This window comes from Stenella coeruleoalba (genome assembly GCF_951394435.1).
Source record: "Stenella coeruleoalba genome assembly, chromosome: X".
Lineage (NCBI taxonomy): Eukaryota > Metazoa > Chordata > Mammalia > Artiodactyla > Delphinidae > Stenella > Stenella coeruleoalba.
The window spans coordinates 116,652,749-116,677,485 of record NC_137152.1 but is presented as its reverse complement, the minus strand read 5'-3'; the positions used below and the strand labels follow the sequence as shown (position 1 = coordinate 116,677,485).

The following is a 24,737-nucleotide window of genomic DNA, read 5'->3' as shown; positions in this document are numbered from 1 at the left end:
TTCAGAGGAAGGATGGATGTAAAATGACTAGAAGGGCTAAGGGCTAAGGAAATAAGTGGGGGAAGGGGATATGGTATATTGACATTGAAATTTTAATAAGTTCTAATCAAATGTATAGTTCATACGTTTTTTGTCATTAGTGAATTTGACAGTTGTGTATGCTCCTGCTACAAGTGCCTGAAACAAGATGGGGAACATTTCCTTGTCCCCATAAAATTTCTCTTGTCCTGTACCAGTAATCCCTCTCCCCACCCCCAGAAGCAGCCACTGTTCTGATTTCTATCTCTTGAGCTTAGTTTTGGCTGTTCGTTGACTTCATATTACTGAAATTGTGTGGTGTTTGTGTGCTGTTTATATGTGTGTGCATGCATGCATGTGTGTTTGCCTGGCTACTTCTGCTCAATATAACGGTGGTGAGATTCATCTAAGTTGCGCAGGTATCCAAAGTTAATATGGCTGGATAGCATCCAACATGAGTTTTTCATAATGCCATTTGGATGTTCCTTTCTGGGCTTTTATGTATAAGACTGTGTTGATCATGGTGAAATTTTTTTTGCAGACACATGTTTTCGTTTTTCTTGGGTAAATACAACTAAAATTGCTGTATCATAGTGTGTATGTATATTTAACTTGACATGTAACTACCAAATAGTTTTCCAAAAGTAGCTTTTTACACTCTCACCAGCAACTTATGAGAGTTCTGGTTGTTCTGCACCCTCACACGTATTTGGTATTGTGTGTAATTTTTATTATAGCCATAGCAGTGAGTATATAGTGACATTTCATTGTAGTTTTAATTTACATTTCCCTTATGATTAATGAAGTTAAAAAAAGTAAGTTATATAAGCTTGCCATTAAATAGATTGTATAAAAAACAAAGGTAAAAATGATTAATGAAGTTGAATACCTTTACATGTGCTTATTTTCCAGACAAAAAAGTGTCTGCTTATCATTCACCTATTTTTTTTATTGTGTTTTGACTTTTTATTGATGATTTCTGGACGTTCTTTATGTATTCTAAATAGGAGTGTTTTTCACGTACCCCCCCCCCCCCACACTACTTACCAGTCCAGAGTTTGCCTATTAATTTTATTGTATTCTTTGTTGAATAGAAAATATAAATTTGAAGCCTGTTTTATCTAAACATTTTCTATGGCTGGTGCTTTGACTTGTCAGAAAATCTTACTTTATATGAGGATCAGGAAGGTGTTCTATGCTTTCTTCATGAAGCTTTATGATTCTGGGATTTATGTTTAGAGCTGTGATATATGGTGCTAAGACCAAGGTTCACTTTTTTCCATACAGATAACCGCTTGTTCCAGTACCATTTGCTATAAAGATTTTCCTCTCCCCGTTAAAATTACTTGGTGCATTGACTGAACATACATTGCTCACATGGGTCTCTTCTGTACCGTCTATTCTGTCACATTGACCTTTATTTGTAACCTTATATCAGTACTGCAATGTCTTGATTACCGTAGCTTTATAGTGAGTCTTGAAATTAGGTAATTCCTCCATTTTTGTCCTTTGTTTTCAAAATCATTTTGGCTATTCTAGGTCCTTTGCGTTTCTCAATTTTAAATCACCTTGCCAGTTTCTTCAAAACTTTCTGCTGGCATTTTTATAGGGCTTGCATTGAATCTTTGGATAAATTCAGGGAGAATGAATGTCTCAATGTTGAATTTTCCTGTCCATGAATATGGTTTGTCTGTCTTTGTGCTTCCCAGGCTGTGGGAGATCTTGCTCTGCTCTCTGCAGAGTCCTCTTTGCTCTCCATTCCTTCTCGGGGCTTTTTGCACCTTGGAATCTCTCTCTCTACCCTGCTGCCTGGCCAGCAGTCCTCAGAAGGCAATTGCCTTACTGACAATTTATGAAGAACTCGTACCTCAGAAGGAATTTCAGCTCTCCTGCCATTACCCTAGCTTTTGTGAAAGTACCCCTGTGTAGTCAGTGAAGACTCTTGGGAAAGATTTGGCAGATGGAAGCAGTCTCCTTCTGTCTTGAGAGCTCCTCGAAATTTTAATCACTCCAGCCAATGTGTAAGCATTACAACTTATTAAACTTGGCTAGTTTCTTTTTATCCTAGTTTATGGCAAATAGTTTTTCCTGCCACTCCTTCACCATGGAGAAAAACATTCATGGATCTCTCCTCTCCCATGATGGCCTTTTCCTGTTCTGGAATTTAGTTCATTTAGGTTTCTTGCATCCCTACAGCTTTCTGATATTTTGTTTGTATGCTTGCTTGGTCTTGTTTCTTCTTTTTAACTGTGATGTTAAAGCTTATCTGGCTTTTTTTAGTTGTTAGGTTGAAAGTCATTTTCTTTTTACAAGTTTCTACATGCTACCTAGAAGCAGATGACCTGAGCAAGTGACCTTTAAATACAGAACTGAATGAAGTTGAGGGAGATTGCCATATAGTTACCTAGGCAAAGAAAATTATATGAAAGGGAATCAAAAGTGCAAAGACACTTAGGTGTGGGTCTGTTCAGCATGGTGAAAGAATAGGACGAAAGCCAGTGTGGCTGGCGATGGTGAGGGATGACAAGAGCTGTTGGCGATGAGGCTGGAGAAAGTAGATAGAGACTAATAGGCTCTCATAGGATTTAGTAAGGACTTACCTCTTAATGGGAAATCAGGATTTTGAACTGAGAAATAATACATTTTTCCTTACATTTAACAGGATTACTCTAGCTATTGTGTTGAGTATAAAGTGAAAGACTTCAAGGTCAGAGGCAAGGAAATCTATTTGGAGGCTATTGAAATAATCCAAGTAAGCAGTGATGTTTGTTGGCTTGAATTAGTATGGTGCCCTTACAGACAGTGGTAAGTGATTGGATCCTAGATATATTTTGAAGTTAAATTCAACAAATTCCCTGCAAGATTAGATGTGAAATGTGAGAGAGTGAGTGAAGTCAAGGATGACTGAAGAATTTGTTGTTCTGAGCAACTTGAAGATTTACTATCCTCTGAAATGAGGAACACTGCCAAAGAACTTCATTTGAGGGGAATATCAGGGTCTTTTTTGGGGGTATATTAAGTTTAAATGGTCTATTAGACATCCCAGAAGTGATGCTAAGGATGCGGTTTTGATATATGGTTCTAGAGATCAGGAGAGAGCTCTGGAGGTATATGTTTGAAGTCTTAAGCTTGTGGATGGTAAGGACAAGACATTGGATGAGATCTATGGAGTGAGTGGGTGAAAATGCCCAATTCGAGTGGCTTCTAGAGAGGATGGGAGGGAAGAGATTGGGCACACATTATGCACAGTACTTTCAAATTGTTTTGCTGTGAATGAAAAGGACTAGGGCTGTAAATAGGAGAAAAATGGGCTTGCAATGGGTTTATTTTTATATTGGAGAAATGGTCCTTTTTTTAATGCTAATGAGAATGATCCATTAGAGCAAATTGTTTCTGTAGAAGAAAGAGGGAACGATTGCTGTAGAGATGTCTCCAGCTTGGCACAGACTGCGCAGGCACAGATGTAGGTAGGTGGGTAGATGTGGATGGTAGTAGCATCTGGAAATTCTTTTCTAAATCTTTGACATCCCTGGTGAAATAGGAAGCCAAATTATCGGCTGAGAGTGAGAATTGGAGAGAAGGTGCTGGAAGTTTGAAGAGATGGGAAAAGGTTTGGAGTAGTCATCTTAAAATGTAGGATAAAGAAGTGACTGCAAAAAGAGTAATAGGATTGCTTGAAAGCATTAAGGCCCAATCCAAAATTATTGATTGTAATTTTAAAGTGATAATTGCCAGTGTAGTTGTTTGTAATCTTCCATGTTCATTTTAGGCATGGAATAGGCATCATGCTGGGTTTAGGCCAGCATGATGAACAGGGTGAGGGACGAAAGAGTGGTATGTACGCTCGAAAGATGGTAATGCTTGCTTAATATTTTGATAGAGTAGTTTTATTTTAGGATGGTGAAAGGTACTCAATGTCCTGATTGTGGAAATAATGTGAAGTCATTTAATGCGATGCTGAGCACATAAGAGAATATCTGAATTTGGTTTTTCAGTAACATCAGGGTGAAATTCAAAGCCCGTAATGTGGATTCACAGCTCTTCATGATGTAGCCCTGCCTTGAATCACATGCTTTCCCTTTCACCCTAAATTTTAGCTATGATGCCTTATTCCATTCACCTACCATAACAAATATACCATAGACTGGGTAGCTTATAAGAAACAGAAATTTATTTTTTACACTTCTAGAGGCTTGAATTCCAAGATGATGGACGGGATCAGGTGAGGACCCTCTTCTGAGTTGCAGACAGACAACTTCTCCTTGTATCCTTATGAGGTGGACAGTGGAGCGGAGGACGCATGATGTCTCATGACTCTGAAAACAGCATTAACCCCTTTCATGAGGCTCAACACTTATGACCTCATTGAATCCTAATTACTTCCCAAAGGCTTCACCTCCTAATATCACATTGAGAAGTAGAGTTTCATCATACTAATTTTGTGGAAAAACAAACATATACTTACTTGTATTTTATGACAGTAACAGACTCCAGAACAAGTTCATGGCTAGATGTAGGTGGATCTTCCTTTCCTCACTTCTTCGGTAGGCCTAATTTCACTCTTCCTTACATACTCCCCTTGAGCCACCTACTCTGCTAAGCTTTCCCTATTCACCTCTTCCTTAGGTATTCCTCTGTTCCATTTACTCACAGCATAAAGAGAGAGGGGGGGAGTGCATTGTAGTGGAAAGAGTAAGGTCTGTAAAACCAGAGAGATGAATGTAGGCTCTGTAGTTTTTCTATCAACACTGCAGCTACTGGACCTTGAACAAGTCACTTGAGCTCTCTCTCAACTTCCATATTCACACACTTGTGGTAATAAAACCTACCTCACAGGGTTGCTGTGGGAATTAAGCAAGATTCACATCCATAAAGATGCTGGCGCGTAATATGCGCTCAACAAATACTGTTCAAATGAATTAATACATCTCTGCTATTAATTGATTTTATAAACATAATTGCTTGCCAATCATAAATATTCAGAACAATAAGCAAATTGTAATTTTATGAGTTAAGTCATTGGGAGTTCTATAAAGATACAAAATATATATCCACTTAGGTTGTTTCCATATCCTGGCTATTGTGAATAAGGTGGCAATGAACATGGCCGTACAGCTATCTCAGAGATATTGATTCCATTTCCTTTGAATATTTACCCAAAAGTGGGATTCCTGGAGCATATGGTAGTTCTGTTTTTAAATTTTGGAGTAATTTACATACTATTTTCTATAATGACCGTACCATTCTTCATCTTTAATAAACAAATATGCAATTCAAAAAATTATGCTTTAATATAAAAATTTATATGTAACCCGTCTATGCCATAGCATAGACTGATCTGACACTTTTTATAATTTGAGATGGAGAGGGAAAGGAGGTATTGTGATCCCCAACGTTAGAAAAATTTTTATTTTCAGTCTTCCGTGGGAAACAGTCTCAGTGATGCCATTTATCAGAGAAATGTTTGAAATTTGAGAATATATTTAAGAATTCTCTAGAGATACACATGTAAATAAAGAGAAAACAAAATCATCCAACTGGTGGAAATTCTCCCACTGGATCTCATGAATTCTTCAACACGTTACCCCTCGTGTAAAGAATTGATGAGGCACGTATAAGAATCCACACTGGTAATATACCTGTTCAGGTCACCTTTACGTTCCCCTGCATAACTGAGATCAAGAAATATTAGAATATTACCAAAACCCCATGAGATCCCATCCTACACTTCCTAGTCAGTATTCACTAGTCTTCTTCAAAAGTAACCATTATTGTGGTAGTTAATACCATGAACTAGTTTTGCCTGCTTTTGACGTTTTGTGTGTGTGTGTGTGTGTCCGTGTGTGTGTATGTATGTCCATCCAATATTTACTACATATTCATGCAGTATTTACTATTTTGTGTTTACCTTTCTTTGCTCATGCTTATATTCCAGGAATCATCCATATTTTACATGTAGCATCGATTTATTTGTTTTTCATTGTTGTGGTATAGTAATTGATGGAATTCTATACATTTTAGTTTCCCAGTTGGGTTTTATGCAGTTTGGAGCTATTACAAAAATGGTTCTGTGCCTCTGCTCTTGAGTCCTCTACATGGTGAACAGCAATGATCTTTCAGTAAAGGATTTCAGATGCTCAAAAACATGCTTCTGCATAAACTCTTGTACGTGTGCATACATTTCTCTTGGCTGTGTGTACTTAGGAGTGCAAACAATTGCCAGATCATAGGGTATCCTCAGTAGACCTTAAGAAAAAGTTTTCCAAAGTTACTATTCCGATTAACATGCTTACAGCAGTGCGTGAAACGTCTCCATTTTTTAATTTTTTTTTTTTTCTTGGCTGAGTTGGGTCTTCGTTGCTGTGTGCAGGCTTTCTCTAGTTGCGGCCAGCGGGGGCTACTCTTTGTTGCCATGCGCAGGCTTCTTACTGCGGTGGCATCTCCTGTTGCAGAGCACGGGCCCTAGGTGTGCGGGTTCAGTAGCTGTGACTTGCGGCCTCTAGAGTGCGGGCTCGGTAGTTGTAGCGCACAGGCTTAGTTGCTCTGCGGCATGTGGGATATTCCTGGGCCAGGGCTCGAACCCGTGTCTCCTACATTGGCAGGCGGATTCTTAACCACTGATCCGCCAGGGAAGTCCCTCCCATTGTAGTTTTAATTTGCATTTACTTGGTAACAAATGATGTTGAACGGTTTTCCAAATGTTTATTGTCAATCTGAGTATTATCTTTGGTGAAGTGCCTGTTCAGTTCATTGCCTATTTTTCTGTTGAGTTTAATTTTTTATATGGATTTGTAAGAGTTATTAACACATTCTATAAACAAATCTTTTGTCAGATATGTGTTGCAAATAACATTTTCAGTGCTATAGCTTGCCTTTTCATGTTCCTATTGATCATTTTTGATAAAGTTTAATTTACAAAAATTCTTTTTTTATCAGTAGTGTTTTTTATCAGTAGTGCTCATTCCTGATCTCAGGAGGGAACACTTTCAATATTTCATTTATGTATGATGTTTGCTGAAGGACATTATAGATAATTTATTATTTTAAAGATATTTCCTTTTATCCTTAGATTGGTAAGGGTGTTTTTTCCATGAATGAGTGTTGAATTCTAATACATGTTTTTTCCTGCATATGTTGATATTATCATATACTTTTCCTCCTTTTTATGTTAAATGTAGTGATTTACATTGATTGACATTCAAATATTAAATGTATTTACCTTCCTAGGATACCTCTACTTTGGTCAAAATGTATCTTACCCTTTCAGTTAACACTACATTTCGTATGCTACTATTTTATCTAGGATTTTAGCAACTATGTTTATGAGAAGGACGGACCTGTAATTATCTTTTTTTGCCATATGCTTGTAGCAGAGTAATGGTGACTTTATTATGTAAATACTTCTATTCTCTGGAAGAATGTATATAATATCCATGTTATGACTTCCATAAAAGTATAGAAAAGTCACTGAACCCATCTTATTAGCCTGGCATTTTCTGTCTCTTGTTTTGGTTTCTTATGCTTTTCTATATAACTTTAATAAAATGTTTCAAGTTATTTTTCATAGTTATTATTAGTATATTTTAATTTTTATTTTCTATAGAACCTGTAATGATTTTCCATCTTTTCATTACTGACTTGGATAATTCTTGCCTTCTCCATTTTCTTGAGCAGTCTTATTAAGGGTTTTTCAATTATGTTAGTCTTTTCCAGGAATGACCTTTTTTTTGTGTGTGTGTGGTACGCAGACCTCTCACTGTTGTGGCCTCTCCCGTTGCGGAGCACAGGCTCCGGACGCACAGGCTCAGTGGCCATGGCTCACGGGCCCAGCTGCTTCGCGGCATGTGGGATCTTCCCGGACTGGGGCACGAACCCGTGTCCCCTGCATTGGCAGGTGGACTCTCAACCACTGCACCACCAGGGAAGCCCCAGGAATCAACTTTTGATTTTGCTAATTCTTTTTTTCTTTTTGTATATCTTCCTATTTCAATGATTATTTTTCTCTTATCTTTATGCTTTCTTTCCTTCTACTTTATTTTGTTTTATTTTCCTCTTCATCTTTTTTTTTTTTGATATCTTTACTGGAGTAGAATTGCTTTACAGTGTTGTGTTAGTTTCTGCTGTATAACAAAGTGAATCAGCTATACATACACATATATCCCCATATCCCCTCGCTCTTGCGTCTCCCTCCCACCCTCCCTATGCCACCCCTCCAGGTGGTCACAAAGCACCGAGCTGATAGCCCTGTGCTATGCGGCTGCTTCCCACTAGCTATCTGTTTTACATTTGGTAGTGTATATATGTCCATGCCACTCTCTCACTTTGTCCCAGCTTACCCTTCCCCATCCCTGTGTCCTCAAGTCCATTCTCTACCTCTGCGTCTTTACTCCTGTCCTGCCCCTAGGTTCATCAGAGCTATTTTTTCTTTATTCCATGTATATGTGTTAGCATACGATATGTGAGTTTTCTCTTTCTGACTTACTTCACTCTGTATGACAGACTCTAGGTCCATCCACCTCACTACAAATAACTCAATTTCGTTTCTTTTTATGGCTGAGAAATATTCCATTGTATATATGTGCCACATTTTCTTTATCCATTTAACTGTCAGTGGACACATAGATTGCTTCCATGTCCTGGCTATTGTAAATAGTGCTGCAGTGAACATTGTGGTACATGTCTCTTTTTGAATTATGGTTTTCTCAGGGTATATGCCCAGTAGTGGGATTGCTGGGTTGTATGGTAGTTCTATTTTTATTTTTTTAAGGAACTTCCATACTGTTCTCCATAGTGGCTGTATCAATTTACATTCCCACCAACAGTGCAAGAGGGTTCCCTTTTCTCCACACCCTCTTCAGCATTTATTGTCTGTAGATATTTTGATGATGGCCATTCTGACTGGTGTAAGGTGATACCTCATTGTAGTTTTGATTTGCATTACTCCAATGATTAGTGATGTTGAACATCCTTTCATCTGTTTGTTGGCAATCTGTATATCTTTGGAGAAATGTCTGTTTAGGTCTTCTGCCCATTTTTGGATTGGGTTGTTTGTTTTTTTGATATTGAGCTGAATGAGCTGCTCCAAAACCCCATTTTGGAGGTTAAAACTTTGTCAGTTGCTTTGTTTGCAAATATTTTCTCCCATTCTGAGGGTTGTCTTTCCTTCTTGTTTATGGTTTCCTTTGCTGTGCAAAAGCTTTGAAGTTTCATTAGGTCCCATTTGTTCATTTTTGTTTTTATTTCCATTTCTCTAGGAGGTGGGTCAAAAAGGATCTTGCTGTGATTTATGTCAACCAGTGTTCTGCCTATGTTTTCCTCTAAGAGTTTTATAGTGTCTGGCCTTACATTTAGGTCTTTAATCCATTTTGAGTTTATTTTTGTGTATGGTGTTAGGAAGTGTTCTAATTTCATTCTTTTACATGTAGCTGTCCAGTTTTCCCAGCACCACTTATTGCAGAGGCTGTCTTTTCTCCATTGTATATTCTTGCCTCCTTTATCAAAGATAAGGTGACCATATGTACATGGGTTTATCTCTGGGCTTTCTATCCTGTTCCACCGATTTATATTTCTGTTTTCCTACCAGTACCATACTGTATTGATTACTGTAACTTTGTAGTATAGCCTGAAGTCAGGCAGCCTGATTCCTTCAGCTCCGTATTTCTTCCTCAAGCTTGCTTTGGCTATTCGGGGTCTTTTGTTTTTCCATACAAATTGTAAAACATTTTGTTCTAGTTCTGTGAAAAATGCCATTGGTAGTTTGATAGGGATTGCACTGAATCTGTAGATTGCTTTGGGTAGTATAGTCATTTTCAAAATGTTGATTCTTCCAATCCAAGAACATGGTATATCTCTCCATCTGTTTGTATCGTCTTTAATTTCTTTCCTCAGTGTCTTATAATTTTCTGCATACAGGTCTTTGGTCTCCTTAGGTAGTTTTATTCCTAGGTATTTTATTCTTTTTGTTGTGATGGTAAATGGGAGTGTTTCCTTAATTCCTCTTTCAGGGTTTTCATAATTAGTGTATAAGAATCCAAGAGATTTCTGTACATTAATTTTGTATCCTGCTACTCTACCAAATTCATTGGTTAGCTCTAGTAGTTTTGTGGTAGCATCTTTAGGATTCTCTATGTATAGTATCATGTCATCTGCAAACAGTGACAGTTTTACTGCTTCTTTCCATTTTGGGTTCCTTTTATTTCTTTTTCTTCTCTGATTGCTGTGGCTAAAACTTCCAAAACTATGTTGAATAATAGTGATGAGAATAAACAACCTTGTCTTGTTCCTGATCATAGAGGAAATGCTTTCAGTTTTTCACCATAGAGAACGATATTGGTTTGGGGTTTGTCATATATGGCCTTTATTATGTTGAGGTAGGTTCCCTCTATGCCTACTTTCTGGAGAGTTTTTATCATAAATAGGTGTTGAATTTTGTCAAAAGCTTTTTCTGCATCTCTTGAGATGATCACATGGTTTTTATTCTTCAGTTTGTTAATATGGTGTATCCCATTGATTGATTTGCATATCTTGAAGAATCCTTGCATTCCTGGGATAAACCTCAGTTGATCATGGTGCATGATCCTTTTAATGTGCTCTTGGATTCTGTTTGCTAGTATTTTGTTGAGGATCTTTGCATCTATGTTCAGTGATACTGGCCTGTAGTTTTCTTTTTTTGTGACATCTTTGTCTGGTTTTGGTATCAGGGTGATGGTGGCGTCAAAGAATGGGTTTGGGAATGCTCCTCTCTCTGCTTTATTTTAGAAGAGTTTGAGAAGGATAGGTGTTAGCTCTTCTCTAAATGTTTGATAGAATTCACCTGTGAAGCCATCTGGTCCTGGGCTTTTGTTTGTTGGAAGATTTTTAATCACAGTTTCAATTTCAGTGCTTGTGATTGGTCTGTTCATATTTTCTATTTCTTCCCGGTTCAGTCTCAGAAGGTTATACCTTTCTAAGAATTTGTCCATTTTTTCCAGGCTTTCCATTTTATTGGCATAGAGTTGCTTGTAGTAGTCTCTCATGATCCTTTGTATTTCTGCAATGTCAGTTGTTACTTCTGCTTTTTTATTTCTAATTCTGTTGATTTGAATCTTCTCCCTTTTTTCTTGATGAGTCTGGCTAATGGTTTGTCAGTTTTGTTTATCTTCTCAAGGAATGAGCTTTTAGTCTTATTGATCTTTTCTATTGTATTCTTAATTTCTTTTTCATTTATTTCTGATCTGATCTTTATGATTTCCTTCCTTCTGCTAACTTTGGGGTTTTTTGCTTCTTCTTTTTCTAGTTGCTTTAGGTGTAAGCTTAGGTTGTTTGCGATGTTTGTTTCTTGAGGTAGGATTGTATTGCTATAGAGTTCCCTCTTAGAACTGCTTTTGCTGCATCCCATAGGTTTGGGGTCATTGTGTTTTCATTGTCATTTGTTTTAAGTATTTTTTGCTTTCCTGTGTGATTTCTTCGGTGATCTCTTGGTTATTTAGTAGTGTATTGTTTAGCCTCCATGTGTTTGTATTTTTCACAGTTTTTTCCCTATAATATGTAGTCTCATAGCATTGTGGCCATAAAAGATACTTGATACAATTTCATTTTTCTTAAATTTATCAAGGCTTGATTTGTGACCCAAGATATGATCTATCCTGGAGAATGTTCCATGAGCACTTGAGAAGAAAATGTATTCTGTTGTTTTTCAATGGAATGTCCTATAAATATCAATTAAGTCCATCTTGTTTAATGTGTCATTTAAAGCTTATGTTTCCCTGTTTATTTTCATATTGGAAGATCAGTCCATTGATTAAAATGGGGTGTTAAAGTCCCCTACTATTATTGTGTTCCTGTCGATTTCCTCTTTTATGGCTCTTAGCATTGCCTTATGTATTGAGGTCCTACCATGTTGGGTGCATAAATATTTACAGTTGTTATATCTTCTTCTTGGATTGATCCCTTGATCATTCTGTAGTTTCCTTCTTTGTCTCTTGTAATAGTCTTTATTTTATAGTCTGTTGTGTCTGATATGAGAATTGCTACTCCAGCTTTCTTTTGGTTTCCATTTGCATGGGATATCTTTTTCCATCCCCTCCCTTTCAGCGTGTATGTGTCCCTAGGTCTGAAGTCGGTCTCTTGTACACAGCATATATGTGGGTCTTGTTTTTGTATCCATTCAGACAGTCTGTGTATTTTGGTTGGAGCATTTAATCCGTTTACATTTTCGGTAGTTATTGATATGTATGTTCCTATTACCATTTTCTTAATTGTTTTGGGTTTGTTTTTGTATGTCTTTTCCTTCTCTTGTGTTTCCTGCCTAGAGAAGTTCCTTTAGCATTTGTTGTAAAACTGGTTTGGTGATGCTGAATTCTCTTAGCTTTTGCTTGTCTGTAAAGCCTTTAAGTTCTCTGTCGAATCTGAATGTGATCCTTGGTGGGTAGAGTAATCTTCATTGTAGGTTTTTCCCTTTCATCACTTTAATATGTCCTGCCGCTTCCTTCTGGAGTGCAGAGTTTCTGCTGAAAGATCAGCTTTTAACCTTATGGGGATTTCCTTGTATGTTATTTGTTGCTTTTCCCTTGCTGTTTTTAATATATTTTCTTTGTATTCAGTTTTTGATAGTTTGATTAATATGTGTCTTAGCATGCTTCTCCTTGGATTTATCCTATATGGGACTCTCTGCACCTCCTGGACTTGATTGAGTGTTTCCTTTTCCGTGTTAGGGAAGTTTTCAACTGTAATGTCTTTACATATTTTCTCAGACCCTTTCTTTTTCTCTTCTTCTTCTGAGTCCCCTATAATTCGAATGTTGGTGCGTTTAATGTTGTCCCAGAGGTCTCTGAGACTGTTCTCAATTCTTTTCATTCTTTTTTCTTTATTCTGCTCTGCCGTATTTATTTCCACCAGTTTATCTTCTAGGTCACTTATCCATTCTTCTGCCTCACTTATTCTGCTATTGATTCCGTTTAGAGAATTTTTAATTTCATTTATTGTGTTGTTCATCACTGTTTGTTTGCTCTTTCGTTCTTCTAGGTCCTTGTTAACGATTTCTTGTATTTTGTCCATTCTATTTCCAAGATTTTGGATCATCTTTACTCTCTTACCCTGAATTCTTTTTCAGGTAGACTGCCTATTTCCTCTTCATTTGTTTGTTCTGGTGGGTTTTTATCTTGCTCCTTCATTTGCTGCATATTTCTCTGTCTTCTCATTTTGTTTAACTTACTGTGCTTGGGGTCTCCTTATTGCCGGCTCTAGGTTCATAGTTCCCGTTATTTTTGGTTTCTGCCCCCGTGGGTGAAATTGGTTCAGTGGCTTGTGTAGGCTTCCTGGTGGAGGGGACTGGTGCCTGTGTTCTCGTGGGTAGGGCTGATCTTGTCTTTCTGCTGGGCAGGGCCGTGTCCAGTAGTGTGTTTTGGCATGTCTGTGAACTTAGTATGATTTTAGGCAGGCTCTGTGCTAATGGGTGGGTTTGTGTTCCTGTCTTCCTAGTTTTTTGGCACGAGGCATCCAACCCTGGAGTTTGCTTGCCATTGCGTGGAGCTGGGTCTTAGCACTGGGATGGAGATCTCTGGGAGAACTCTCACTGATTGATATTACGTGGGGCTGGGAGGTCTCTGGTGGACCAGTGTCCTGAACTTGGCTCTCCCACCTCAGAGGCTGAGGCCTGACACCCGGCTGGAGCACCAATACCCTGTCAGCCACATAGCTCCAAACTCCGGAACTCCACACTCTGGAGTTAGCCCTTTGGATGTGCCAAAACCTACAAATTTTATAAGTTGTGCTTTTAAGTTTTTCCTTCCTGAGTGTCTGTATTGGGCAATGGCAGGGGGTAGACTGGGGAGAAATATGAATGGTTAAGTGTTGAAGTTTGAGCAAATTGTGTTCCAGTTGGTAGGCTGACCTCTTTGATTACTGTCTTTTCCACTGGTGGCTTTCAAACTTTGTTGACCCAGTCCTGATGAAGTAGGTTCTCTTTGTTTTATGTGGTGTCAGTTAGCATGACAGTTTCTTCCTCTTAGCTCATTAAATTTTGGATTCCCTCTGTAAAACTTGGGCTCAGGTGTTGGATCTTCTGTCCAGGCCAAGGGAAAAGTTTTTCTACCAGTCTCCAAAACATCGCTAAGGGGGAACAGAAAACTGCTAGAGCTATGTATATTATTCATTTCAACCACAAAGAAACTCTCGAGGCAGCGAGTGAGTCAACAGAGAATATCCCGTTGCCGCCTCCTTGTCCAATTCAGGTCTCAATGTGGCTGACCGTGCTGGCTGTGGCTAGGCAACCGTCTGAGTCTTACCTGCCGTGTTAGCTTTCTTTATCTTCTTGAGAATCATATTTTATTCAGTTTAAGCATTCTTTTCTAATACATAGGTTTATTAGATATTAAGAGTTGAGAGAAGAACTTCTACAATAAAAAAATAAAGGATTATCAGTTGTCACTTGAGGACAAACACAGTGTGACAGCTGACCCCCATTGACTGAGAGTGTATTACTTGTCTAGTAATATAAATATAATTGCTGTTGGATAAATGCCAGTAACTCCATGAGCAGTGAGGAACCAGCAAAGATTTTGAGAGATCATGACCAGAATCGTATTTGGAGAATATTAATCTAGCCCCTTTAGGAAAGGTGAATAAGCAGTGAGAGAAACAAAAAGAAACAAATAATTCAAGATGTCATTCGGTCATTCAAGGCAAGAAATGACAGGGTAGAGTGGCAATATTACAGAAACATAGGTGGGAAAAATTAAGAGAAACAAACATCTTACACTACAAATGCAAACTTTGAATGCAGGGTAGGGAGTATATGAGGGGTTTTTTGGTTCGTTTTTGTTTTGAGGCCAGTTTGGATTAGTCTGGCTAGATTTTTTTTTTTTTTTTTTTTTTTTTTTTTTTTTTTTAGTTTTTGAGAAACCAAGAAAAGAGGATTCCTTAATGAACAGAGAATGCAATGTACAATATAATCAGAAATCTATTTAAAACTTTAAGTGAATGGACTGGGTTTTATTTCTGTGAAGTATCCACTTTTTCCTGCTTGCAAATGTAATCAGATATGACGAGGATAAAGTTATCTGTTAATGTTGAGAGTACAGAATCTGAATAACTTACCCAAAAGATTCATGTTGATTTTGACTGTAAAACATTAAAGTAACTTACTGATGTGAACACTTATGTCACACAACAGGTCACTTAATGGAAAAATCATCATCAAATAACTACATAAGTCTAAACCAGCACAGTTTGCATGTATTGTGTTTTAATTTTTCATGAAAGCTTTACATCTAAAAATATGAAAAACTATAAATAAAAATTAGTCATGAAAAGTATCTCTGAATTATCTGTAGCCCCTCTATCATTATCTATACCTATACCCTGACTTGCTTTGTGGCATTTATTACAGTGTGACATAATATTAATTCCTTTGTTTCCTGTTTGTTTTTCTAGCAAATTATCTCTGTCAGGGGAGCGGAGTTGTTTGTATTGTGTTTCCTGTATTCCCACCACATAAAACAGTAACTGACCCACAGTACTTTCAAAATAAATACTGGATGAATGAATGATTGAATGAATGAATGGGATTGTAATTTGTGTCTCTTGCATTATCATCAAAAGTTCCAGGAAGATGAAATAAGTGATTCAGATTCCCGAGGGCTAGGATTTATTTTATGAAGAGCTGTGATACCCTTAATTTTATATTCTTCTTCCATTCTGAAGTGAACAAAAGAACCCTACTTATTATCTATTGTGTTGGGTATCCTAGGAGTAAATTTTACGATTGATTTTGCTCTGTTGAAATGCACAAAGTAACTTAAAATTTCCCAAATCAGCAATGATTCATTAATATTTTCCTCCTTCTGTTTGCGTTGCCCTCTTAATAACTACCTTCTAAATTAAATAAAGAGCAAAAATAACTGAGTATTGTTGATAACTGCTATTTCATTTGTGATTGGCTAAAAGATAGTCAGTACACATATGCATAATGTTACAGGCTTTGAACAGGCTTTGGTCTTGTGTTGCTATGTAACCTGATTCCCCTAGTCAGCATCTTCCTGAGGTGGGCCTTGTGGGGCAGCCATAAGTATGGTTCTCTTGTCTCTTGGTTAACACATAGATTAGGTGGTCATTTTTATTCGCAAATCAGTCTTCAATGGTGTTTCATATTTCCTCTGATTTACAGTGTAATTATCTCTCTCTAACTGGCCTTCTCATTGACAATGAGCATCCTTGGTTTTGACACCTTCCTATGAAGAGATGATTTTTTTTCCTCTAGAATCATTTATCATTTGTTAAAGATACAAGGCAATTGCAAAACATTCAATGTTCATCTAAGTCCCGAGTACAAGGTGTCATGAGTCAAGACAGGCGAGGTACCTGATCTTGGTACCTTTGCCTCGATCTTCCTCCTCATCCTGGCCTTCATTAACTTACAGTTTGACTATTACAGTTGTCCTTCATGCCTCCTGTATCTCTGTTCCATAATTCTCTATGTCTGGCACATAGTGGCTGCTTGGTAAATATTTGGTTAATTTTGTCCAATTAAGACTATTCTTCAGGGACTTCCCTGGTGGTGCAGTGGTTAGGACTCTGCACTCCCAATGCAGTGGTCCTGGGTTTGATCCCTCGTCGGGGAACTAGATCCCACATGTATGCTGCAACTGAGTTCGCATGCCACAACTAAGGAGCCCACCTGCTGCAACTAAGACCCGATGCAACCAAATAAATAAATAAAATTAAATATGAAAAAACCCACTATTCTTCACATATTGCCATATTCACAGCTCAGAGATCGTATCTCTGCTATTTATTATTTGATGCTATATTTCTTACTTCCAGCCTTGTTCACCTCACACTTCTTAAGAGACTTCAATCAAATTGGATTACATTCTATTCCATGTACATTTTGGTGCAGTTCTGCCCTCCTTCATATTCAAACACTACACCATCAAAGCTCGGCTAAGTGCTACTTATTTTTATTTATTTTATTTTTTTGAAGCCTTCTCATAGCTCCCTAGCTGGCAGTATTTGTGCCCAAATCTGATTTCTATAGTGTTGTATTTGTGCCTCCATGATGCTCTGTACTGTGAATATTTGTGTACAGATCTGGTTTACACATTAGGCTAAGTAAGCCTCCTGAGGGCAGGGCCACATTTGATACTTTATATTCCCTGAAGTAATAGTTCCCTATTACTGAACTTTGAAGAATTGTTTGCTAATTGAATAAATGGCCTATTAGTATATGAGACACAAATCTTCTCATAATCTTATTTTCTCATACATTTTTTCCTTCTGAATGGTTGTATCGAATTCAGAGCTAAGTAGGCCAACTTATTAAATTCTAATCACTTGGTTGAACAAAAGCTGACTTCATAAATCATAGTTTAATAGCTTGTCTACAGTTTCTTTAGGGTTTTGCAGCTGTGTGGTAATGCTTGTTTAGCCAGTCAGTTTAATTACTGAAATTATACAGCTGGTAGCAAGGGTAGTAAATGGCCTCTTTGTTTTGGGTCACAACGACTCATTTCAGGAATTTCTGTGTGGAGATTTCCATGATACCACCATATTTAATGGTATTTCCCATGGTCACCGATATCAAAGAAATCATTTGGGAATTTCCTAATCGTTAATTTTATAGTCAGGCTTATGTTTTGTTGCTCATATAAAAGGAAGGGGTGTGGGTGTGTGAGTTTCATAATGGCCCTCAGATCTTTTTAATCTTTTTGTCATGGATTCACTCAGTTGGCAGAATTTCTAACTCCTCTAAATGATGTGTATCTATTTTTATCAGAAGCTGAGATTTTAAATTTAAGGAATGCTTTGTTATAAAGTGATAGAAGAAAGCATATTGAGAAAAGAAAACCATAGGATTTAAAAATGACCGCAGGATTTATTTTATAACCCCAAATTTCTCATTAATAACTTTGAACAAGGCAATATGTCTTTACTGGGTTTTTTTCCCCTCACTGGACCTTTTTGCTCTAAACTCTTAACGAGGAACCTCTGAGAAAAATCCCCGTTCTTAGGTCAAGGCCCCTCTAGGTCAAACAAGCAAAAAAGGGGTCAAAGCTTTCATTCTTTGGTTACTAGAATGTTTCCTGGAGTAGTTAAATCATCTACTCCTTAAATATAAAATTGGTGGATGTGATTTATTCAAGCAGTTTGAATTCAAGGGATAGCACTATGTACATAATGGAAGTGGGTGGTTGGAATCTAGCATTGAGTTTTTAGAGGTGTGGTGAGCTAATTTTGTCTATGATGTCCAATCCCTGAGTGTCTGGTCAAGAGATGTGCTTGGAAAATAGAACACCTACAATGTGGTAATAAAGTAGTTTGCCTGTTCTTGCCCCTTCATCCCTTTCCATTCCCAACAAGCAGGCTACACTCAGCTGACCTTGTTAATAGGTGGGACCTCAGTGGCATACTCTCTAATTTAAGGCAGTAAAATAAGCACACAGCCTATGCTGCTTCTGGTGCAAACGGTCTATACCTGCTACTGGAAGTGCTGGCTCTCATTTGGCCAAAGAAGAAAACACCTAGAGTTGTTGATAATACATCCCATTTCTCTGTTATTAACAAGTACCATATAGTCTGTAGAGAGGAAGCAAATTATAGCCATCCTAATAGATGTGATGTGATATCTCACTGAAATTTTGATTTGCATTTCTCTAATGGCTAATGATCTAGAACATATTTTCATGGATTTATTGCCCATTTCTTGGGAGAAATGTCTATTCAAATCCTTCTCTTATTGTCTCATTGATTATTTGTAATTTCAATGTCCAGTCATGAGTTCTTTATGTATTCTGGATACTATACACTTACCAGTTGTATCTTTTTCAACTATTTTCACTCATTCTGTAGATTGTTTTTTCACCTTCTTGATAGTGGTCTTGGAAGGAAACATCTTTTTAGCTTTTAGATGTCACTTTATCTATTTGATTTTTTTCTTTTGGCTGTGCTTTCAGGATCATACCTAGTAAGTCATTGCCTAATCCGTGGTCATGAAGGTTTACACCTATGTTTACTTCTAAGATTACTTTTATAGATTTAGTGTTTATATTAAGTTTTTGATTCATTTTGGGATACATTTTTGTATATGGTGCAAGGTAAGAGTCCAACTTCATTCTTTTTGATGTGGATATCCATTTGTCACCTCATTATTTGTTGAAGTATTATTCTTTCCCCATTGAATTATCTTGGAATTGTTGAAAATCAGTTTACCATATATGTGACAGTTTATTTCTGATCAGTAATTTCTATTCCATTGATCTATTTGTATCTATATCTACCTGCCTACCTAGATATAGATGCATCTCCTTACACAAATACCACAGTATCTTGACTACTATAGCCTTGTAGTAAGTTTTGAAATTTGGAAGTATGAGTTCTCTAATATGTTCTTTTTTCAAGATTGTTTTGGCAATTCTGAGTTCCTTGCATTTCCATATGAATTTTATGGTCAGCTTGTCACTTTCTACAAAGAATCTACCTTAGATTTTGATAAGGGTTTTGTTAAATCTGTAGATCAGTTGGGAAGTGTTGCTATCTTAACAGTAGTAAGTCTGATCCATGAACATGGGATTTTTTTCTATTTATGTCTTCGTCAATTTCTTTCAGTGATTTATAATTTTCAGTGTTTGCCTCGCACTTATTTTGTTAAATTTTTAAGTATTCTATTTTATATTATTGTAAACGGAATTGTTTTCTGAATTTCATTTTTCAATTTTTTTACTAGTTTTTAGAAATACATTTGATTTTTCTATATTGAACTTGTTTCTTGAAATCCTGCTGCACTTGTTTATTAGTTTTAACTTTTTTCCCTAAGGATTTTGTATATACAAGTACACGACATTTGTAAATAAAGATAATTTTAATTACTCCTTTCTAGTATGGATGCCTTTAACTTTTTCTTCCTTAATTTCCCTGGCTATAACCTCCAGTACAATGTTGAATAGAAATGGTGGGCACAAACATCTTTATCTTGTTCCTGATCATAGGGAGATAGCTTTTATTCTTTCACAGTTAGTGTGATGTTATCTTTGGGTTTTTTGTAGATGACCTTTTCTACAGGTCAGGTTGAGGATGTTCTTTTCTATTTCTATCTTGTTTTTATTATGAAAAAGTATTGGGTTTTGTCAAATAATTTTTCTTCATCTGCTTAAATTATATGGTTCTTGTTCTTTCAGTATGCTGTATTATACTGCTTTTTTTATATGGATATTAAAATATTCAATTCCCGAATTAAATCTCACTTCGTCATGGTATATAATTCTTTTTAATTGTTGCTGAATTTGGTTTGCTACTGTTTAGTTTTTGATTTTTTTTTTAACATATATTCAAAAGGGACATTGGTCTGGAGTTTGGTTTTCTTGTGATGCCTTTGGTTTTTGTATAAGGGTTTTATGAACTAAATGTTACATCCAAAAGTCTTGTATTGAAACATTACCCCCTCATGTGATGGCTTTAAGGAGGTAGAGCCTTTGGGAGATAATTGGGATTAGATGAAGTCATGAGGGTGAAGTCCTCATGAATGGGACTGATGCCCTTATAAGAGTCACCAGAGACCTTCCTTGGCCTCTCTACTCTGCCAAGTGAGCGTACGGTGAGAAGTTATTGGCCTGTAAGCCAAAGCAGGGATCTCACTAGAAGCAGCCAGCTATTTTGGCACCCTGATCTTGGACTTCCAGCCTCCAAAGCTGTGAGAAATTTCTGCTGTATGTAATTTACCCAGTCTGGTAAATTACATTCCCACCAACAGTGCAAGAGGGTTCCCCTTTTCTCCACACCCTCTCCAGCATTTATTGTTTGTAGATTTTTTGAGGATGGCCATTCTGACTGGTGTGAGGTGATACCTCTTGTAGTTTTGATTTGCATTTCTCTGATAATTAGTGATGTTGAGCATCTTTTCATGTGTGTGTTGGCCATCTGTATCTTATTGATTTTTTAATGCAGTCTTACTGTGGTCATACAGCATATGTTCTATGACATTTTTCCTTTAAAATGTAGAGTCTTGTTTATGGCTTATCTAGTCTAATATTATATTGCTCTTATATAAAGTTTGTCTGCTCTAGCGCCCAGGTCTCAAATCCTAAAGATTAGATAAAATAAACTTAGTTTTACTCTGCAGAGATGTTGCTCTGCTATTACTTTATTATCCAAACACTTAGCTTTTACTTGTTTGAAGTTTTCCGTTTTAGAACGGGAACTAGTTTTACTTTTACAAAACTAAAAGGGACATCAACTGTCCCCTCAATCCCAGAACAAAGGGGTTACCTTCTCTCAAAGGTGAATCCATACTACGGTTTCTAGAGAAAGAGGAAAGAAACAGTAAAAACATAGTGCTTGTCTTTAAAATGGCAGTTCTTTTCTAGATTAAAAAAACTAGAATCCTGTCATTCCAAGGCACCATGTTTGATATTCATCTAAGTCATAGCATCATGGAATGTTTAGAAAAAGAAGGAATCTTAGAAATACTTAGATAACTGCTAATAATTAGATCAACTAATCTTTTTGTTGAATAAATTGAGACTTTTTAAAAAAATTAATTAATTTACTTATTTATTTATTTTTGGCTGTATTGGGTCTTCGTTTCCGTGCGAGGGCTTTCTCTAGTTGCGGCAGGCGGGGGCCACTCTTCATCGCGGTGCGTAGGCCTCTCACTATCGCGGCCTCTCTTGTTGTGGAGCACAGGCTCCAGACGCGCAGGCTCAGTATTTGTGGCTCAGGGGCTTAGTTGCTTCGCGGCATGTGGGATCTTCACAGATCAGGGCTCGAACCCGTGTCCCCTGCATTGGCAGGCAGACTCTCAACCACTGCGCCACCAGGGAAGCCCATAAATTGAGACTTTTTAAGTTAAAAAGTCAAGTGACTTGCCTAAACTTGTGACGAATATCAGGGACTTATTAGAACTCAGGATAGATATTCATACTCTGGCTCTCACCCACATACATTCACGCATACTCACACAGACCCTTGATCCAACATATTGGAGATGTTTGTCCTACTTGAATTCCAAAGAGAATTTGATTAATGATGAAAGAAAGAGTGCAAATAACAGAAACCATTTCCTGTTTCCTCAAGCTAACTCTGGGCTTTTTGTTCATCTTAACCTGCTTACTCTTGCCCTTTCAGTTAATATCTGTTGGTGAAAATTGTATTAAAAGCCCTTCTTACAAAGCTCAATAACTAAAATTCAGCAATGCTTATTCAAGCTTTATGCTAAGTATAAATGTAAATATTTCACTTGTCATTTAAAATAAATAATCCTTACGCCGCCCCTGAGTCCTCAGCAGTGTGGTTATAGATAGTCGTTGCCCCTCCGCCAACAACTAAGTATTTAACTCCCCACCCCGACTTGCAGGAAAGGTAGTTGGAATGTCTGTATCCACCTATGTATCAGTGGCCAGTCTGTGAACTGAAATTTTGTTTGAACACTGTATTTGTGTCCTTAACCATCGTGTAAATAATATATTCACGACGACTTCTCCCTTAAAAAAACAAAAAACAAAAAAATAAAAAACACTTTGAGATATGCACTATTATTCTTACATTAAAGATGAGAAAACTGAGGCCCAATAAGGCTAAGTAACCTTCCCATGATCATACAGTTAGCATTGGATTGGGGCCCAGATTGGTCTGACCCCAAAGTAGATACTGCTTTTTGCTATAGACCATATGCTGAATATGAGTTTAGAGGCCTGTACCGCATCCTTGACACATTAGTCGTCTTTGATTGGAATGTCATGTAAGCATCTAAAAGACTTAATTTTTTTTCTTGGACTTTATCATTTTATCTTATCCAACATTAGCTCTGAGTATTTTTATGAAATATTATGGTGATTAATTAAGTTTGTTCCCAAACTAAACATTTCTCAATGTATTACTTCGCTAGGGTTAACAGAAAGCATCACAAACTGGATGGCTGAAACAATACGAATTTATTTTTTGACATTTCTGGAGGCTAGAATTCTAAAATAAGGGTGTGGGCAGGGTTCGTTCCTTCGGAGCCAACTAGAGTTCATATAGTTCATACTGTACTTGTTTATGGTGACAGCTCCCTTCCTAGAACAGGTCCTCTGTCTACATTCTTCAGGCACTTTAGGGGGAAAGTCAAAGCGTAAAATAATGCTCATGCTAAAGAGACAAAATTTGGGGTGACAAATTTTGCTCCCCTGCAGTAGAATCCTAGTTTTTCTCATCTAAAATGCACTCCAATGTGTATATGTCCCTCCGAAAATGCAGAGCTCTGATTTAACCACAGTATACGAGCTGTGATCTTACTAGTCACAAGAACAGTGAGATTATTAGTTTGGTGATCTGGGACCTGGTTTTCTAGTGTTGTGGCTGTTCACAATTGAATTTAAAGAGAGAACACTATTGGATGTTGTGATTGACTCTGTGATCAGGCAACCTCTCTGGTGTTTTTCAGGAAAACTGCTGTCCGGCAAGGAGTCTCCTCCATTCTGCCTTATTGTAACTGACCAAAAATCTATTTCATGCAAGCCATCTACATGTAAGACTTTCATTTCTCTTTCTTAGAGTTTATCTGTTGATTTTATTCAGCCTTGCATTCTGGGGAGTCAGGATCATTGGGGATCTTCATTGTGTCATCACCCTATCCAGCAAGCCACGATGGCATCTCTGTGGAATAATAAGTGCCTTTTTAATATCATTTTCTCAGTCAAAATATGTAAACTCACTGTACTTGACTTACTCAACTTTATTTCTCAGTATATTTTACCCCACTGCTCAAGTCAGACTTATACTTGGAATACCCACCCTTTTCCCCCTCTGCATAGTCAAAACATTAACTCCTAGTCTTGTTACCAAGGCTCTTGCCCCAGAATCATACCCCTTCCCCTCCCTGGAATGGAAACCAACTGCTCTTATGTAAGTTTCAGGACGAAGCTGCAACTAATTTGGTAACGGTCCTATTTTCACCAGCTAATAAAGACTATCCTTATTTTGCTTTACGCATTCTAAATGGAGGCATGATTTCATGCAATTTAACTTTTAACTCTTATTTCAGTCTGGCATACCAAGGTTGTCTGTAACCAGTAGAAGGACAAGGGCTAAGTCTTACGATTGTGGATGGACCCGTGGCACCAAGCGTGCTTCTTGGTAGATTGTAGGTGGCTTGAATATGTCTTGTTTAAAGTTCTAGGATGTCTGGGACTGTAAGCAAAGTTTTCCTTTGCAATTGTATCCTCAGTGCTGAATACAGTGTCTGGCAAATAGTAAGCAGTCAGTATATGTTCAGTGAATGAATGAATGGAGGTAGGATGAACAGTATGGGTGAAAACCCTAATTGAAGTCAGCTACTAAGAGCCAGAATTCATGTACACATTCATCCAGTCATCCACCAAACATTTACTGGGTGTCTACATGCCAGGTACTATTCTTGGTACTGGGTTTATATTGGAAATTAGAGCGACAGGTTCCCTGCCTTTAGAGGACTTACCTTCTATCGGAGAGACAGAAAACAGTGAGCCAATAATCGGATAAATTATTTCAGATACAGACAGGTGCCCAAGAAGGAAATAGTGTTTGCAGGATGATGATCTTAATGCGATAGAAATGACATGGGACTACTCACCAGCCAGTTTCATCTGCAGACAAGGCTATGTGTGAAATGACAGCAAGGGTCGTCAAGCCCGCTCCTTGGCCTTCCAAAAAACAAGTGCTATACAGATCCTCAGCTGGAGATTCTTCTCTCTGATCATCTGAACTAACTACTTGTAGTGGGTTGAATAATG

The 24,737-nt window shown here is 37.4% G+C and overlaps 1 protein-coding gene across 17 annotated transcripts in view; it reads left to right on the top strand.

Moving 5' to 3' along the window:
* The window catches only part of LOC307180944 (uncharacterized protein), a 622,728-nt gene that overhangs the window by 352,152 nt on the left and 245,839 nt on the right, over nt 1–24,737 (top strand). For 16 of the 17 annotated variants that reach the window (XR_013825813.1, XR_013825814.1, XR_013825815.1 and 13 more), the window contains one exon: nt 23,411–23,494. The exons of the other annotated variant lie outside the window; for it this stretch is intronic. The gene's annotated coding sequence lies outside the window, so the exon portion shown is untranslated. The remainder of the gene's footprint in view (nt 1–23,410; nt 23,495–24,737) is intronic. 17 annotated transcript variants of the gene reach the window in all.